The 18,294-nt window shown below is 46.5% G+C and overlaps 1 long non-coding RNA gene across 1 annotated transcript in view; it reads left to right on the top strand.

The window, feature by feature from the left end:
• The window catches only part of LOC132344335 (uncharacterized), a 28,392-nt gene extending 15,778 nt beyond the window's left edge, over positions 1 to 12,614 (top strand). Inside the window, exons 3-4 of the long non-coding RNA XR_009493594.1 lie at positions 10,504 to 10,631; positions 12,158 to 12,614. This is a non-coding gene — a long non-coding RNA (uncharacterized lncRNA). The remainder of the gene's footprint in view (positions 1 to 10,503; positions 10,632 to 12,157) is intronic.
• Positions 12,615 to 18,294: the final 5,680 nt, after the last annotated feature.

Genomic DNA, 18,294 nt, shown 5'->3' with positions numbered 1-18,294 from the left:
CATGAATACTGCAGAAAGGAAGTTGTCAGAGTACAGTGAACTGTCTCCCATAGCTGCCCATGAACTCAAGCAGGCCAAAGGGATAAGGAATGGGGCATCAATAGTGTCTGCCTTGGGGAGCAAACCTAAGGAAGAAGTCTGTGCCTCGGATGGTAGAAGAGCGAAATGTGGGAGAGGGTACTAGGGCATTGGAGAGATCACAGTGCTGCTGGATCAAAGCTTTCCTGAAGCCAGCCAGATCTTAACTCTGGACTTTAAGGTTATATGAGCCAATACATCCCCCAATCAGTATGTAAGCCGGTTTTCACGTGGAGTTTCTATGTCTTGGAAAGCAGTTTTTACTACTCTATAAACAGGCTAATTAACTCAGAGATTCTTTGGATGCTGAATAGTCCTACTATAAGAATTGAGATTGGCAGAGGTGTGAAGTTTCTCATTTAAGTGTTTCTCAGCCCCCCTTTATTTGATAGGAAACTTCCCTCCCATTCCAGCCCCTCAATCAACAAAACAAGTGCAACATTTTCCCCCTCCAATTCTATATCAGTAGTAAAATAAGACTTAAGAAACATCCTGAGGAGTTTGGGTAGAATCTATTTCTGAATTGCATGTGGTCCAACCTATTGGCTGAAGCAAAGTGTAAACAGAAACCATACCATCAGTAAAGAAGATGTGATACACACACACACACATGCTGGAATACTATTCAGCTATTAAAAAAGAAGGAAATCTCGCCATTTGTGACAGCATGGATGGACCTTAAGGGCACTGTGCCAAGTAAGATAAGCCTGACAGAGAAAGACAAATACTGTATGATATCACATATGTGGAGTCTAAAACCAAGACAAAACAAAACACATAGAGAACAGATTGGTGGTTGCCAAAGGCAGGGGATGAGGGGGAAGGCAAAATGAGTTGAAGGAGGTCAAAAGGTACAGACTTCCAGCTATAAAATAAGTAAGTCATGGGATGTAACTACAGCATGGTAGCTCTGGTTAATAATACTGCATTGCAGGACTTGAAAGTTGCTAAGAGAATGGCTCTTAAAATGGCTCATCACCAGAAAAAGATTGTGTAACTATGAATGGTAATGAATGTTAACTAGACTTACATTGTACTGATCATTTTCAGTATATACAAATATGGAATCATTATGTTTTTTACTTGAAACTAATATAATGTTATATGTCAACTACATCTCATTCAAAAAAGAAAGAAGCCCTCAGTCCAAAAGAGACCATGGCAGGTATGGTAGGTTGTTGGGTCCCTAAACACACATCTCAACTCTCCTCTCACTGACAGTCCTTTAGAGCAAGGCTCTACCTCCAATAACCCACTTTCCCGTACATCTGTGCATGAGAGATGGCCCTGTGATTCCATTCTAGCCAGGGGGACACGGTCAGAAGTTAGCTGGCATTGCATCTTCTGTTGCATTTCCTTTGGCTGGAGTGAGGGGCTGGGGAGACAGACAGGCCCTGGCTTCTTCTTGGCCTTTGTGAGCCACCCTCCTAGCCCTGGACTCATTCATTACCCTGACTCCTTATTGCCTGAGGTAAATCAGGGCCTTTGCCATTAAGCTAACAACCACAGTTACTGAGTTTCTCTTATGGGCAGCTGAATGCAGTCCTGTGTGATGCAGAATTATGGAAACCTCTGCCTCTTTACTTTCACTGGGATATTCCTTTACCACCTTCCCAAGGATCACAGGCATGTCGGAGACCTCAGAAGGCCTAAACTGTGGCCATGTCCAAATCAGAACGTATGAAAGTGGGTAGAGCAGAGCTGAATGGCCATTGGAGGACCTTGGCAAGCTTACTTTTAAGTCTTCTGGGAATTCAGAGTAGATCATACAGGGTTGGCTGGTGAATGAGAGGCTTGTTCATCCCTCTCATTGGTATAGACTCGGCGAGTGAGAAGTGCCCAGATCTCAATTCCAATGCATGGAGGGAGAGGGGTGCCCCCCACCGCTGCAACAACGACAAGCAGTGCCTGGAACACCAGCTGGGTGTCCTGCAATTCAACTCAGTTCTGAGCCCATCTACCGGAGATAGAAACGGATCCCGCAGGCTCAGTCCCGCAAGACAGCCCTCCACCTGCAAGTCCAAGTTGTCACCTGTGCTTCTAGCTACTAGCTCTAAGTCAAAGGTTCCCTCAGCCGCCTCCTCAGGTTCGATTAATTTGCTAGAGCAGCTCACAGGACTCAGAGAAACCTTTTACTTACTAGATAACTGGTTTATTATGAAAAAAGGTATGTCAGGAACAGGCAGAGGAAAGAGATGCATAGGACAGGTGTGTGGAAAGGACAAGGAGCGTCCATGCCCTTCCTGGACTTACCACTCTCTCCACTTCTTCACGTGTTCACCAGCCCGGAGGCTCTCCTAAACCCTGTCCTTTTGGGTTATGCAGCTTCATTACACAGGCACAATTGATTAAATCATTGGCCATCAACGAGTGATTCAGCTTTCCAGCGCCTCTTCCCTCCCAGGAGATCAGGGGGTAGGAATGAAAGTTCCAAGCTTCTAATCACAGGGTTGGTTCCTCTGGTGACCTGCTCCTATCCTTAATAAGGAGTCCAAAAGTTATCTCATTAACAGAATAAAAGACACCTTTATCACTCTGAGCACTTAAGAAATTCCAAGAGTTTTAGGAGCTCTGTGCCAGAAAGGGACGAAGACCAAATCTATATTTCTTATTGTCAATCACGCAATCACAGCATTCTCGCTTGGACGCTGCCAGAGAAGAGTGAGCCATCAGAGGCTAAATGACAACCCCAAGCTTCACAATGGGCAACATCTCCCATTTCTCTAGGACCTGAGTGCTCACCAAACCCTCATCCCTCACGAAAAAGGCCTTTCATTTTAGCTCCTGTGCTCTCAGGCACGCCCATCATTCTCTCCACTTTTCTTCGCTGGTAGTTTATGGCATTTAAAAAACAACCATCACAACAAATTGCCTTTTTTTCTTGCCTTTCCAAAAAGAAACCTAAGTGCTGGTATTATTTTCCACTTTTAATCACGGCTTGACAGAGATGGAAAGTTAAGTCATGTAATTGCTTTTGTGTTTTGTACTTCTTTTCACTATTTTGGAAAAAAAAGAAATAGTTCAATGGATAAAATGTGGGTTTACACCAAACCCCAAACATCACGAGCGTTAATGGCAACCATGTGTTATTCTGGAGAATATGCCCCTACTCTGTGGGAGCGAGAAAAAAATCCGGCGCTGCTCGGCTTGTACGCAGAGGAAGCCAAAGAGTTCCAAAGGTGTGTTTGGGGACAGAGAGCTGTTTCAGGTGTCTCAAAGTAAAAAAAAGATATATTTTGTAAAAATGTAAGATGTAGATAACCATAGGCATACTTGCAGCAAGATTGCCTTCCCCAAACTATTGAGTCCTGAAACATCAGTCTCAGAACCGTAAGGCTGGGATGCCTGGAGGCACATGTGGTCCTTCCCGCCGCCTTCTGCCTGGATCATCCATAAAACCACTGGGCCAGCATGTGGCCCTCTGTGCAGAGGCCAAGGAGAGGGGATGCAAACAGGTGGAGTGGCTGCTCGGCCTTGAATGCCCCCTATGCCCACTGAGAACGGAGCTGGAATGGGCTCTCCACCCAGCATGGATCATTCCCCATCTCTTCCCTGGCCAGAAGCCTCAGGTGAGCTGGGATGGTAGAGAGATGAGCTCAGTAGAGACCCACTTGGTTCCAGGAGCCATGACTTGGCCCCACTGAATCATAACTGCCTGCTGGAAGGGATGGTGGAACCCCAGTCTTTATATGTGTGAACTTAGCGACTGCTCCAGGACTAGAAGCAGAGCTGTGCTCGGGAGCATCCAGCCCCAAATTGTAAAGTGGGTAGGAATTTCTGCTCAGTGACAAAGTCTGGTGTACAGAGATGAATGCCCTTTATTTTCCTTTTCCTTTTTACTTACTTTTTCTTCTTCTTTGTTTGCAGTCTCTAAGTTTCTTTTAACATGAGTTTTTAAAAACAAGCATCCAGTAGGTTGGGGGGGGTGCAGTGAGGGTGGGAGAGGAATGGAGGGCAGGGCAGGGGGAAGGAATTCCGCTCCACTGGTTATAAAGCTCCAGAATTAACTAGAATTACCTTGGCTCTCGAGCTCTTATTTCCACTGATGGTGGAAACTGTCAGCATGCCAGTTCAATCCAGCTCAGCACTTCTTGTTTAGAGGTAGTTCCTCTCAGGGTAAATGCGGCCCTCCCTCATCCTCACCTCTTCCTTTCCCTTCTCCCAGGGGTGATCGAGGGCTGGCCCCTGGCCCTACAGGCCACTGCTGGTACTCCCTGCTGCTGCTGCTAAGTCGCTTCAGTCGTGTCCGACTCTGTGTGACCCCATAGATGACAGCCCACTAGGCTCCTCTGTCCCTGGGATTCTCCAGGCAAGAATACTGGAGTGGGTTGCCATTTCCTGGTACTCCCTAACTTCTGCCCAATTGGATTATCCACCTCTAGATGCATACCAAAACTCTCCAAAACTCAAAATAAACACAGTATTTATTTTTCCAATAAAATCCGTGATTTGAGCAGGGCTTGGTAGGGACAGCTCTTTGGTGTCAGCTGGGGTGGCCTGAGGACTGGGGGTTGGCATCACTCCATGGCCCCCTCAGACAGTGGTTGCAGGGTGTCGTCTGAGACCTCATCTGGGGCTGTCAGCTGGAACACCTATACATGACCTCTGCCTGTGGTCTGGGCTTCCTCACAGCATGGCAACTGGGCTGCAAGGGTAAATGAAGAGGAGAGGGGTTGGAGTGCGCCACTTGGCCTTTCATGACCTAGTCCTTAAAAATCGTGTGGTATCACGTCATCACATTCCATTTGTCAAGGTGGTCACAAAAGCCTGCCAAACTTCAAGAGTTGGAGAGGACGACTACTTCTTGGTGGGGGCGGGGGTGGGGGTGGGGGTGGTAATGGCACATTCTAGAAGAGCATGTGAATTCATTAGTGTTGTATAGGCTGCTTTCCAAATACAGTCAACTATAGCCTCTCTTTCTTCCTGCATTGGCTGCTGATCATTTTAGAGCTGCCACGGTCTCTGGTTCCTGTGGTCCACTCTAGTCCCCTCACTACTACCCAGAGGCCTTTTGGTTTTCCAGCCTCACAGCCATTTCTGTGTCCATCTTGGGAATGGAGACATTTACACAGCTGTTTCCTCATGCTTGAGAATGCTGTTGGCCTCCAGGCCTCCTGGGCTATGGCTATCCTATGGCTCCTCACCATGTTGGATGTGAGGCTTCTCTATATAGCTTGCAGCATCCCTGGTCTCCTCTGCTTGAGCCCCGGCCTTCTGGGGCCCATTCCAGCTGGCAGACTCCACATTAAGGACACTTTCTGTAAATTGTATCCACCATTCCATCTTATCCCTTATTGGCCAGAACTTTGTCACACGGTCACATCTAACTGGGAAATGTACACCTTGTTATGGCAAACCATGGGTTCAGTGAAAAAGTTAAAGTTTAAAAAAAAAAAGTTAAAATTTTTTTTTTTAATCAAGGGAGAAAAGAATAGTTTTTTGGGGGGTGGGATGGGGAGGACTCCTATCTTAACAACAGAGGTAACATTTAACCTGAGAGCTTCAAGATGAGTCAGAGTCAGTAATAATAGAACCAGGGGAAGAGTATTTTAGACAGAGGGAACAGCAAAAACAGAGGCAGGAAAGAGCATGGCTTGTTCAAGGAATAGGAGTATAATTAGTGAAGGATGTGACTTGGGGAGGTGAAGGCAGGTAGACAGAAGGAGAAAGATGAGATGAAAGGAAAGGTGGGTAACTGTTAGACAGTGGAGGGCCATATTGGCTAGTTTGGATTTTATTCTAGAACGTGTTTCCTAGCAGACCTCCCGCTTCCCTGGTAGCTCAGCTGGTAAAGAATCCACCTGCAATGCAGGAGACACAGATTCCTGGGTCGGGAAGATGCTGTGGAGAAGGGATAGGCTACCCACTCCAGTATTCTTGGCTTTGCCTCTTGGCTTAGATGGTAAAGAATCTGCCTGCAATGCATCAGACCTGGGTTCAGTCCCTGAGTTGGGAAGATCCCCTGGAGGAGAGCATGGCAACCCACTCCAGTACTCTTGCCTGGACAATCCCCATGGACAGAGGAGCCTGGAAGGCTATACAATCCATGGGCTTGCAAAGAGTCGGACACAACTGAGTGACTAAGCACAGCACAGCAGACTCTCCCACATCTACAGTTCCCACAAGTAGCAATTTTTTTGGAGGGGTGCAAAAGTCCTTTAAAAACAAATATTTATTGACTGCCTATGCAGGACAGGAAAATAGAAGGCATCATGGCGGGGGGGATGGGGAGGTGGGTAGGAATAGCTTGATATTGGAGTATTAGCATTTAGAAGTTACCCAGCTTGGTCCATGTATTGATATTAGCTGAGTATCTCTGGGCAAGTTACTTAACTTCTCTGAACCTAAGATTCATCACTAGGCAACATTGTGAGTTTTAAACAAAATAATACATACAAAGGTTCATGGTGAACTCAAGGGGCCTTGTATATACTATTGTTATTGATATAGGGCTTCCTCTGTGGCTCAGTGGGTAAAGATTTCACCTGCAATGCAGGAGATGTAAGAGACTCAAGTTCGATCCCTGGGTTGGGAAGAACCATGGAGGAGGGCATGGCAACCCACTCCAGTATTCTTAACTGGAGAATATTCCAGTTAACTGGAGAATGGGGTTGCAGAGTTGGACATGACTGAGTGACTGAGCATGTTATTGATATATTAATATAATATTAATGTGTAAGTTTATTACACTCTTTCAGGAGTACCCAAGGGCCTATCTGAGGGTAGGTGGGGGAGGGGAGAGGATGGATGTAGAGAAGGACCTAGAAGGAAAATGGCTGAAGGGAGGGGCCCTGGGGAGTCACCAAGCACTGGGCCTTGGGGGGTGGAGTCAGGAGGGACAGCAGGGGTTACCAGTGTCAGGGGCCATCTCTGGATCCCCTTGGCCCACTTCTGAGTTCGCCTGCAGTTGCACTGAGCTGTTTCTAGAGAGCTTAAAGGGCTTGCTTCTCTTTCCTTCTCGGCCTGTGGACTTCCTTTGGCACCAGGGATCTTGCTGGAAGCATGCAACCTGGAAATGCCACAGAGTGAGCATCCTGGGGAAATGGTCAACCCAGCTAACCCCGAGTTGGGTGTTTGGAGTGGGGATGTGTTCTGACATGTGTCCCACATAGCCTCTCGGGGTCTTGGGTGGGAGGGAGCTGCCACCCTCAGGGTAACTTGCTCATCAACACCCCCAGAATGGGCTTCCCTCTTCATCTCATCTCCCCACTCCCTCACCATGCTTCCGCGGGTCACCTTCCGAATAAGCAACCTGCACCCGAATCCTCAGCTCAGGCCCTGCTTTGGGAAAAACTGCAGCCAAGCCCCATTCCCAACCCGCTTCTCTGATGTATAAAGTGAAGGGCCTGAAAGCTCTCTCTCCCGGCTCCCTTCACAATTATGGGTGGCCACGTGACCTGCTGCCAGGTATTGGCTCATAAGCCAAAGCCTTTTGGAAGGTTTCTTGGAAAGCTTTCACTTCTTTATAAAAGGAACAGATATTTTTGCTGCTGGCACACCTCCCCCGCCTTCCTGCCTTGACCATGAACATGCTCTTAGAGCTGCAGCAGCTGTCTTGAGGCCAGAAGGGAAGACCAGGGGGATCACAGAAACGCTGTCCCTGATGTATTAAGGCACTGAGCTCATATCTATAGATGTCGAATTCTAGACTTCTTTTGTGAGGAAAATAACCCTTGGGTTTGTTGAGGATGCCATTCACAAAGTGCTCAGTTACTTGCACCCTAATGCAGTCTTAACAGATACTGTTGCTCAGGGTGCCAAGGTCAGGGGCAGCTGCATCCTAATTTCCCAGTCGCAGAGACAGTGAGTCAGGCTGCTCTGCAGCAGACTGGCAAATCTAGGAGCAGCACACTGCCCCTGCCCTGTCAACTCCCTGTCCTGTTCTTGCCCCTCGCCAAATTCCACGTGGGATGAACAAGGCCCCTCCTGGGAATTCTCAGACTTATAGATCAAGGAACACACGCAGCCTTGGAGATCACAGGCAAATCTCTGACCTGCTTCACTAATGTTCCAACCTCTATTTCCTTCTTTCTCGCTTCAGTTTTACAAAAGCAGCAAGCTCTGAAGGAAAAGGATAAGAATCTGTCCAATGCGGGGGGCAAATCCCTGATTCCCCTGTAACGTATTTTTCTTTTTCACTTCCTATCTCGTTTTGTCTTAGAAAGCAAGCCCGTGAAAACTAAGCTTGTGATTTCTTTTGACTGAATCAGGTACGATTGTTAACTGGTATTTACTGAGAGCCTGGATGGCTCCCGGCTAGGGGAAAATACCAACGAGATGAAAGGTCTGTCCTGCCCTAAAACAGGGAACGGTCTACTTAGGGAGGCATGTGGAGGCACCCAAGAGGGCATATAGTTTGGAAGGCATGATAGCATAGGGGTCACAAACGTATGTTCTGGAATGGATGACCTGCATTGAGCAAGTTTCTTAACATGTCTGTGCCTCAGTTTCTTCCTCCGTAAATGGAGAGACTAAATTATACCTAATCCTTGGGATCTGGGGCTTTCCAGGTGGTGCTTAGTGGTAAAGAACCCACCTGCCAATGCAGGAGACGAAAGAGATGTGGGTTCGATCCCTGGGTTGGGAAGATCCCCCAGAGGCGGGCACGGCACCCCACTCCAGTATTCTTGCCTGGAGAATCCCATGGACAGAGGAACCTGGTGGGCTACGGTCCATGGGGTCGCACAGAGTCGGACACGACTGAAGTGACTAAGCACACTTGCAAACCTTGGGGTCATTAGTTGCAGATGAAGTGAATTAGCTGTGATGGTGATGATGATGTGTTCATTCTGCATCGCCGCAGTGCCCAAGACCATGCTTTGTACATCTTAAGCTCCAAGAATGTTTGCCTTCATCTAACACCTATTTCTGAGTATTCAGTTCACACTGGGCACTGTGCTAGGTACCCCAGGCAAACTAGACAGATACCTGCCCTCATGGTCTGCCAGGGACATGCCATGAAAGTCATTACACCTGTGACAAATAAGAACTCCAGGCAGAGGGCCCAGCCTTGGGGTGGGAAGAGGGTGAGTGAAGCCCAGAAGGAGCGCACGTAAGTGGAGGCTGAAAAGAGGTCCAGACACTGTGCATCTGGAGGGATAAGTGTAGGTGGATGATCAAAGTCACATATCAGTGACTGGGGCCTAATGGTGGGGAATTCTGCCAGGGGACCCAGGGCAAGGTGTGTGACAGTCACACCCCGTGTGGCCTCCTGAGCTCGGTCCGCCTGGCCCCCTGCCTGTTGGCAGCGTGGGGGGACCCCGGGCGCCCGTGGGAGCCAGGCAACGATCTCCTGCAGGCAACAGTTCTGATCCAGCTGCGTAGGAAGATTAGCAATGGAAGATTAATTTCTCCTTGTCATTTCCCCAGGGGCCTTAAGCAATCTTGAGAGCAGTTCTCCTTGCCTAGAACCCCGCCCTCAGGAAGCTGGCGGGGATGGGCTGCAGTGTGGCGCCAGGTGAAGGACAGCCCTCAGCCCTCAAGTCCCAGCTTCAGAGCTGGGTGGCTAGCCAGAGAGAAATGTGCGTGCTGAACCAGCATCACAGTCTCGTAATGGACGCCGAACAAAAGAAGGGAGGGCAGAAGCATCGCTTTGCCGAGCGGGCTTTCCATTTGGCTAAGGAGCATGAAGGACGCTGGAAAGGGAGCTCCGGGATTCTGGGACTTGTGCTGCTGACGGCCACTGGGAGCGGGGCAGTCTTTGTCTCCAAAGAGATTTCTTTTCACAGTCGCGGCTCTGCCTGGAGGGCGGGGTGCTGAATCCAAGGCCACAGCCTCTCCTTCCTGCTAAAGAGATGGAGCGGGACAGGGCCGTCTTGTTCTGGAGCTGGAGATCCCCGAACTGGACTCCCATGGGGGAGACTGAGGCCAGATCCTAGGAAGGACTTTCCAGTCCGAATGATAGTCTTCACCCAAGAGCTTGGTTAGAGGCTTTTCAGTGAAACCCAGAACACTGTTGTTTGGGATGAATTGGAAGATGCTTAGGCTGGAGGGTGGAGGAATTGTCTGAAGTTTGGGACAGGGTGTGTCTCCCACAGGGTTGTGTTTCCTGGCCACCAAATGGCTGTGCCCTGCAGCCACTCAGCTGTATCCCATGCTGGGCCACTGGTGAAAGTTGCTCAGTCGTGTCCGACTCTTTGCAACCCCAGGACTATACAGTCCATGAAATTCTCCAGGTCAGAATACTGGAGTGGGTAGGCTTTCCCTTCTCCAGGGGAACTTCCCAACCCAGGGATCGAACCCAGGTCTCCCACATTGCAGGCGGATCCTTTACCAGCTGAGCCATAAAGGAACCCCATCAAACCTTTATTCGGAACTGATTGTGTTTAAAATAGGGTTCCACCAGGGTGACGTGGGATGTGGTATTAACCTCTCAGATTCCATTGCTTCATCCCTTACACGGGCTTGATGATGTCTTCCTCATAGGCAGATGGACCCCAGTGAACTATGCAACACAGCCAGCATCCATGGCCATTGCTTCCCTGCCTTCAACTACAGGGAAATGGAATGCGCATTCACAAAATGCGACTGTGTCTCACAAGAGAACTCCTGAGGTAGGTTCATTTTGAGGGGTGGGGAGGGGCTAGCATCTCTGCTCCACTATTCTCGGCTTGTTGGAGGTGATGACTCTCCTGGTCTAAAGACGACCAAAGCAATCGAAGACATCACAGGTTCAGTTTAAAGAAACTGACACCTCCTTCTCTGTGGGTGGTGGATTTTACTTCCAGTCACTTTGTCTAGATTCTGCTTCCCAGGTGGCTCAGTGGCAAAGAATCCACCTGCCAAGCAGGAGATGTGGGTTTGATCCCTGGTTTGGGAAGATCCCCTGGAGAAGGAAATGCAACTCACTCCAGTATCCTTGGCCTGGGAAATCCCACGGATAGGAGCCTGGTGGGCTACAGTCCATGGGGTCTCAGAGAGTTGGACACAACTTAGTGACTAAACAACAGCCACCCATTGTCTAGGACTGGGTCACAAGGCTGTACTCCACCAGTCTTTGGTAAGGAATATTAGGCCATCATGGTTGGCTTGGATCAAGCATAATTCACCTCCTTAAAAATTCCCTTCCCTGACCACACAACAGGGTGCACATCAGAAAAAAATTGGGGCTTGGCCATGGAAGAAGATGAAGTGTACTTGAGGATACAGAAGGAGAGAAGGGATCAAATCCAGGCTCCCTGCAGTGGAAGCACAGAGTCCTCACCACTAGACCACCAGGAAAGTCCCTACCTTTATATTCTTGACTATATGTCATATTTCCACCGATAAAGAGAGAATATAACCCTTTGCTGGCAGGAACCTGTTCATTTTTCTATTCACCAGCCCAGGCTCATAGTAGGCACTTTATAAACATTTGTTGTCAATGATGATGACGTGTATAAATGATTGCAAACGTTACGAAGCAGTAGAGTTTGTACGTATTTGTTTTTTTGTTTTTTTTTAGAGAGTGGTAAGGAACTTTAGGAAACGTAATGTAATTTTCGAAGCAGTTCTTCAAAGCATTACTCTGAAATTCATTATAAGATCAAGGAGGAGATACTACAGAGAAATAAAAGTAATAAAAGTATGTTGTTGTCTGGTGAGAGGAAGTCAGAAAAAAAAATGACATACATCTAAGGGAATATATATATACACACACATACAGACTTTTTTTGGGTTCAGTTTTCACTTCCTGCTTTACCAAAGTAATCTATACTGAGAATTCTGCCTCCCCCACGTCCCCCCAAAGTAGTTTTTTTTTTGGCAGTTTGGTTAACCGAACAAATCAATAGTGGCACCCAGTAGCTAGAAGGGTTAATCAGGGAACAGTAGTTTCTATTTGGATCTCGGTTTCATCAACCAGAGCCACATTAAAAATTAAACCACTGAGTCAAGCATTGAAGAAAATGTCTGTTTGAGCTTTGACTCTGGCGGCATTTTTTCCCACGCCTCCTTTTCTCTTAGCAGCCGAGATCTCACAGGCCCATCCTCCACCTTGGGGCCCAGAACTTGGTGGGGGGAGGGGTCTTAGAAAAAACCTCTGTCGTCTGGCACAGCTACAGGGATTGTGAAAAGCTTGTTTATTCTATGTCCTTTCTAGAACTGAGTGAGCAAGTTTAATTATGTGCATTGCTGGAGTTCCAGGTCTTTCCTCTGGAGGACATTCCCCCCTAAAGTTGCTGACGTCTGATTCTTACTGGATTTCAGAAGGCAAGTGAACCAGAGGAAGCCAAAACCTCTGCCAGTTAACAGGATAACCAATTAACCAAACCAGTGAGAGGGAACACGGGAATGCCCAAATCTAGCTTTGGAGTTCCATCTTCATTCTTCCAGCAGTTAGCAAGGAGCACATGTGACATAGGCCAGACTGGTAATTCCTGAATCACTAGGCTTTGCAAGGTTCTAAATCCTATTTATTGAGCTGCATGGACTGTGCCTCTGACCCAGAAGGGAAAGTAGGCCCAGGTTACATGCTGACATAAGGAAAGAATAATTTTGTGTTCCAAGTAAGCTGAAGGGATCCCCATGGCAGAGGCCATTCATTGTCCCTAACTAGCTCTCCCTCTGTCCCCCTCCCCTCGCTATATATATATATATATATATATTTTTTTTTTTTGGCTACGCTGGGTTTTCATTGTAGCACATGGGTCTCTAGTTGTGGTGTGCAGGCTAAGTTCCCCAACCAGGGATCAAACCCATTTCCCCTGCATTGGGAGGCAGATTATCAACCACTGGACAATCAGAGAAGTCCCATTCTTCACTATTTAAAAGTAATAGAATTTTAGGTGGGCACATAGCCTCCTGGAGAAAAAAAAATTATTTTCCCAGCTTCCTTTGCAGCGAGTTGTGGCATATGACTAAGTTCTGGTCAGTGGAATGTAAGTAGAAGTCTTGCATGGAACTTCTGGGAAGTATCCTTAAGAGGAGTGGTCTTTCTCTGTTCCTTTTAACATTTATTTAGAATCTAGTCCTGATGGCTGGAGCTCATGCAGCCATCTGAGACTGTGAGGTAGTCTGAAATGGTCAAGTGTACCAAGATAGCAGAAATACAGGTCCTTGAATGCCATATCAGTTCTGGTCACGTCATGGACAGGCTTTTCCCCCTAGCGTTTTCCTACTCAAAATGTAGTCTTAGACCAGTAGAATTAGTATCATGGAAACTTGGTAGAAATGCAAATTCCCAGGCCCTATCCTAGATCTACTGAATCAGAAATTCTGCAGATGGGGTCCAGCCATCTGTTTTAACAGGCCCTTGGATGATTCTGATGTACTTTATAATTTAATAACTGTCCTAGACTATTAAAGTATTTTCCTATTAAGGTATTTTCAATTGATTTTCCCCCAAACCTATTAAGAAAAAGTGTTTAGAACTAGGATACCCTAATATCCCTTTTGTCTGTCTTCTATTTTCCCCACCTATTGTAAGAGGAGATATTATCAAGAGGAGAAATTTTAAATAACATTATGAAAATACATGAATTATGTATGGGTGAGGGCAGGACTCTTTAAAGCATAAGATTTAGGCCAGGCAAGAGCAAAAATGGTCCCACAAGCTAAGAATGTCCAAGGATAAACAGGTTGAGTTCATGGGGGACAGTGTGAAAGCTAATTGCAGGTGTGAGCTTGACTGGGCCATGGGGACCCAAATATTTGGGCAAATATTACTTGGGGTATATCTTTGAGAGTGTTTTTGGATGAGATTAACATTTGAATCGATGGACTGAGTAAAGCAGATTGCCCTCTCGTATGTGGGTGGGCCTTATCCAATCAGTTGAAGGTTCCAATAGAACAAAAAGCTGACCGTCCTGGAGGTAAGGGGAAACTCCTCCTATCTGACTGCCTTCCAGCTGGGACATCTGTTTTTTCCTGTTTTTTTAACTCGGAGTGAAACACTGGGTCTCCCTGGGTTTTGAACCTGAAGGCATTCAGACTGGAACTATACCATTGGCTGTTGTGGGTCTCCAGCTTGCTGATTAAAGACCTTGGGCCTTGTCAGTCTCCTTAATCATGTGAGCCAATTCCTTAAAATAAATCTCTGTCTCTCTCTCTTTCTACACACACACACACACACACCCCCTCTTGGTTCTGTTTCTCTGACTAATACAGACAGGGAGGCAGTGTGACAGAAAACAAAGACCAAGAGAGCCCCGTATTCAAATTCTGGTTCCATGACCAGCTAGGTGTGAAGTTTCTTATCCTTTTGAATCTCACTTTTCTTCATTTGTAAAGTGGGGCCAATCATACCTTCTTTTCCAAGATTTTAGACAAGACTAAAGGAGATCAGCAGACAAGACTAAAGGAGATCATGTTTGTAGAACACCTAACACAGTGCCTGGCTCATAGTTAAATGCTCAGTAACTGATAACAGTGACAAAGATGATGATCATTATTATGGTTATGATGATGAGACCAGATCCCCAGTGGAGGAATATGAGAAGGGAAGACATCCTGAATCTTTTAAGATCGTGTTTCTTGACTAGCATCTTTCTCAAAAACCATGAATAGGGAAGCCACGTCTGACCTACTTTCCTTGTCATTAGTATGCATCATTATCCACATGTAGAGATGATGGGGGATGTGGTAGCCAGTCTCCAAGATGGGCCCAGTGAGCCACACCTAATATTCCTGTCCTTGCACAATCCCCTGCTACACTGAATCAGGGTGAATCTGCTAGGAATCTACTGTGATCAGTAGACTTCTGTGGATGTGCTGGCATGTGTCTTTTGAGGTTGTTTATAAAAGGCATTGCAACTTTCTTTAAAAAAGCAATTCATTTAGGAATTCCCTGGTGGTCCAGTGGTTAGGACTCAGGGCTTTCACTGCTGTGGTCCAGGTTCAATCCTTGGTCAGGAAACTGAGATCCTGCAAGCCATGCGTTGTGGCCAAAGGAAAAAAAAGAATTCATTTATATTGAGAAATAATTGACATGTAACACTGTGTAAGTTTAAGGCATACAACATGTTGGTTTTATGTTGGGTTGTTCAAAAAGTTCATTTGGCTTAATGAACTTTTTGGCCAACAATACATTTATATATTGCAATATGATTCCCATCATAGCATTAGCTAATATGTCTATCACAATCCATAACTATCATTTCACTTTTTCAATAATTTTAGTTGTTTATTTTTGGCTGTGCTTGGTCTTCGTTGCCGTGAGTGGGCTTACTCTAGTTGCAGCAAGCAGAGGTTACTCTCTAGTCAAGGTGTTCAGGCTGCTCGTTGCAGTGACTTCTCTCATTGTGGAGCAGGGGTTCTAGGGTGCTTGGGCTTCAGTAGCTGGGGCTCCTGGGCTCTAGAGCACAGGCTCAATAGTTGTGGCACCCAGGCTCATTTGCTCCGTGGCATGTAGGAGCCACCTGAATCAGGGATTGAACCCATGTCCCCTATATTGGCAGATGGACTCTTCACCACTGAGCTACCAGGGAATCCCTATCATTTAATTTTTTTATGGTGGGACCACTTAAGATCTAGTCTCTTAGCAACTTTGAAACTTATCGTACAGTATTGTTGTCTATAATCACTATGCTGGACATTGCAGCTTTCGCCTTGCTTTCTTGTGTAGCTTGCTCTGGGGGACACTAGCTGCCATGCTGTAAGAACATTCAAGAAGCATTGTGGGGAGATTCATGTGGTGAGACGTCAACTAGCCTGCCACCACCTTGCTGGCCATGATACTGCTCTACCGTGGAAGTGTATCTTCCAGGCCCCTCACTTCACATCTTTTAGCCAAAGCCCCACACATCATGGAGCAGAGCCAAGCTGTCCCCACTGTGACTGTTCTGAATTCCTGACCCCCAGGAATCAAGAGATGTAATAAATAGTCAGAAATTGTCTTCACATGGCATTCTCCCTGTGTCTTCACATGTATTCCCCTTTCTCTGTGTTTGTGTGTATGTCCAAACTTTCCTTTCCTTATGAGGTCACCAGTCCTATAGGATTAAAGTCCCACCCTTACAACCTCTAACTGTGATTATCTCCCTCAAGGCCTTATCTCTAAATACAGTCACATTGGGTGTTTCAACCTTGGGGAGGGGGGGGACACAGTTTAGTCCATAACACAGTACTTCAGTATAGATAGCTTGTTTTTAATCTGTACTGTAGAAGAGGTGGCTTTACATCTGAAAGACAATAATGAGGGGTACATATCTCAGGGATGGTTACTTAGCATTTGAAAAACCTGCATCAGAAATCCACACTCCAACGATACCTATTACAAGCACGTTGGCTATCTAGATCTATACCAGAGGGTCCACCAATGAGCACTTTTAAATGTTAGAAGTAAATTTTTATTGACAAAATAAGTGGTTTTCAAGACTTGGGGATTGGCTGCTGCTGCTGCTAAGTCGCTTCAGTCGTGTCCGACTCTGTGCAACCCATAGACGACAGCCGCCCGTCCCTGGGATTCTCCCCCTGGGATAGGCTCCCCTGTCCCTGGGATTCTCCAGGCAAGAACATTGGAGTGGGTTGCCATTTTCTTCTCCAATGCATGCAAGTGAAAAGTGAAAGTGAAGTTGTTCAGTCGTGTCCAACTCTTCGCAACCCCACGGACTGCAGCCTACCAGGCTCCTCCATCCATGGGAGTTTCCAGGCAAGAGTACTGGAGTGGGGTGCCATTGCCTTCTCTGGGGGATTGGCTGCTGCTGCTGCTAAGTCACTTCAGTCGTGTCCGACTCTGTGCGACCCCATAGACGGCAGCCCACCAGGCTCCCCCGTCCCTGGGAGTCTCCAGGCAAGAACACTGGAGCGGGTTGCCATTTCCTTCTCCAATGCAGGAAAGTGAAAAGTGAAGTCGCTCAGTCGTGTCCGACTCTTTGCGACCCCACGGACTGCAGCCTACCAGCCTCCTCCATCCGTGGGATTTTTCAGGCAAGAGCACTGGAGTGGGGGGGATTGGCTACACTACTATAAATAAAATAGATAACCAACAGGGACCTACAGTATAGCACAGGGAACTCTACTCAGTGTTTGTAATCAGGGAAAAGAATCTGGAAAAGAAAAAAAATATATATACATATTCACTGTGCTGTCCATCTGAAACTAACGCAACATTGTGAATCAACACTGTACTTCAAAGAAAACAACAAGATGTGGGGGTCGGCTAGAAATACTGCACTAGGACCTCTGCTGCTGCTGAACAGAATCTGTGAATCTAAAGGCCCTGAGGGGAAGACCCTGGGATGTGGCCTCCCAGACCACAGACTGTTTACTCCTGTGGCCTACCACCTTTAGAAGGGGACAGTGTGCCTGTTGTAACCGAGGGTTAGTTGAATCCTGCCACTTAAATATTGTAATTTCTCTATTCAGCATATCTTTTCACCAAGGCTCTTGTTGGTGTGCTTCAGGTCAGAGACATGGCACTTCACTGAGTTACAAGAGCAGATTGCATAACTGGTTTTGGTGCCTGCTTGTCATAAACGTTTTGATGTTTGATCTCTGATTCAGTTGGAGGCTGGGTATGATTTTTTTTCTTCAAACGGTTGTTAACAGAACACCTGGTAACGAGGTTGTGCGAGATGGGGCCAATAGCCTTTAATTTGCTCTAGACTGCGGCTCTTGACCTGAGGTTCAAGGATAGAATTCACAGGGTTCGTGAATTGGATGGGAAAGAAATGACATCTCCATTTTTACTAGCCTCTGACTGCAATTTAGCATTTCCTTCAATTATATACGTAGGCAACAAATCTCAGTAGTATTAGCAGATATCTTAAGATATCACATATGCTCATCAACACTGTGAAATGATGAGAGTCATTAGATCTGCCACGGATCTTGTTACTTAATGATTTACTAAAGAAGCCTGTATGTATATGTACATATCTATAGCACAAATTTGTTTTAATAATTTGATAATGATTTCAGTCTCGTTGGTTTCCTTTGAAATCCGATGTATTTATTTATGGTTAAAGACCTCTGTTCTGAAGGCTTCTGACGGTCACCAGATAGTCCCAACATACCATAGACACTCAAAGGCCAGGCTTGTCATTAAGATGGCAGTGATTGGAAACTCATGTTTCAAATTGTCTCTTGATAATCTCAACTTGAGGGCCGACTTCAGCTCAGATCTGATTAGATTATGGCTGTCTTTGCCACATGATGTGGCTGACAAAGAGCTCATACTAGAAGAAACATCTGCTCAGCCTCCATCTTGTTCCAGCGTGCCCGTATTATGAGTATTATTTTTAACACATGGTTTCTTCGTAGGAATCTTTTTAAGCCTGATGGCTCACTTGGGAGTTA

This window comes from Bos taurus, chromosome X (assembly GCF_002263795.3).
Source record: "Bos taurus isolate L1 Dominette 01449 registration number 42190680 breed Hereford chromosome X, ARS-UCD2.0, whole genome shotgun sequence".
Lineage (NCBI taxonomy): Eukaryota > Metazoa > Chordata > Mammalia > Artiodactyla > Bovidae > Bos > Bos taurus.
Note: the sequence above shows the minus strand (reverse complement) of the source record. Positions and strands in the feature narration are given on the sequence as shown.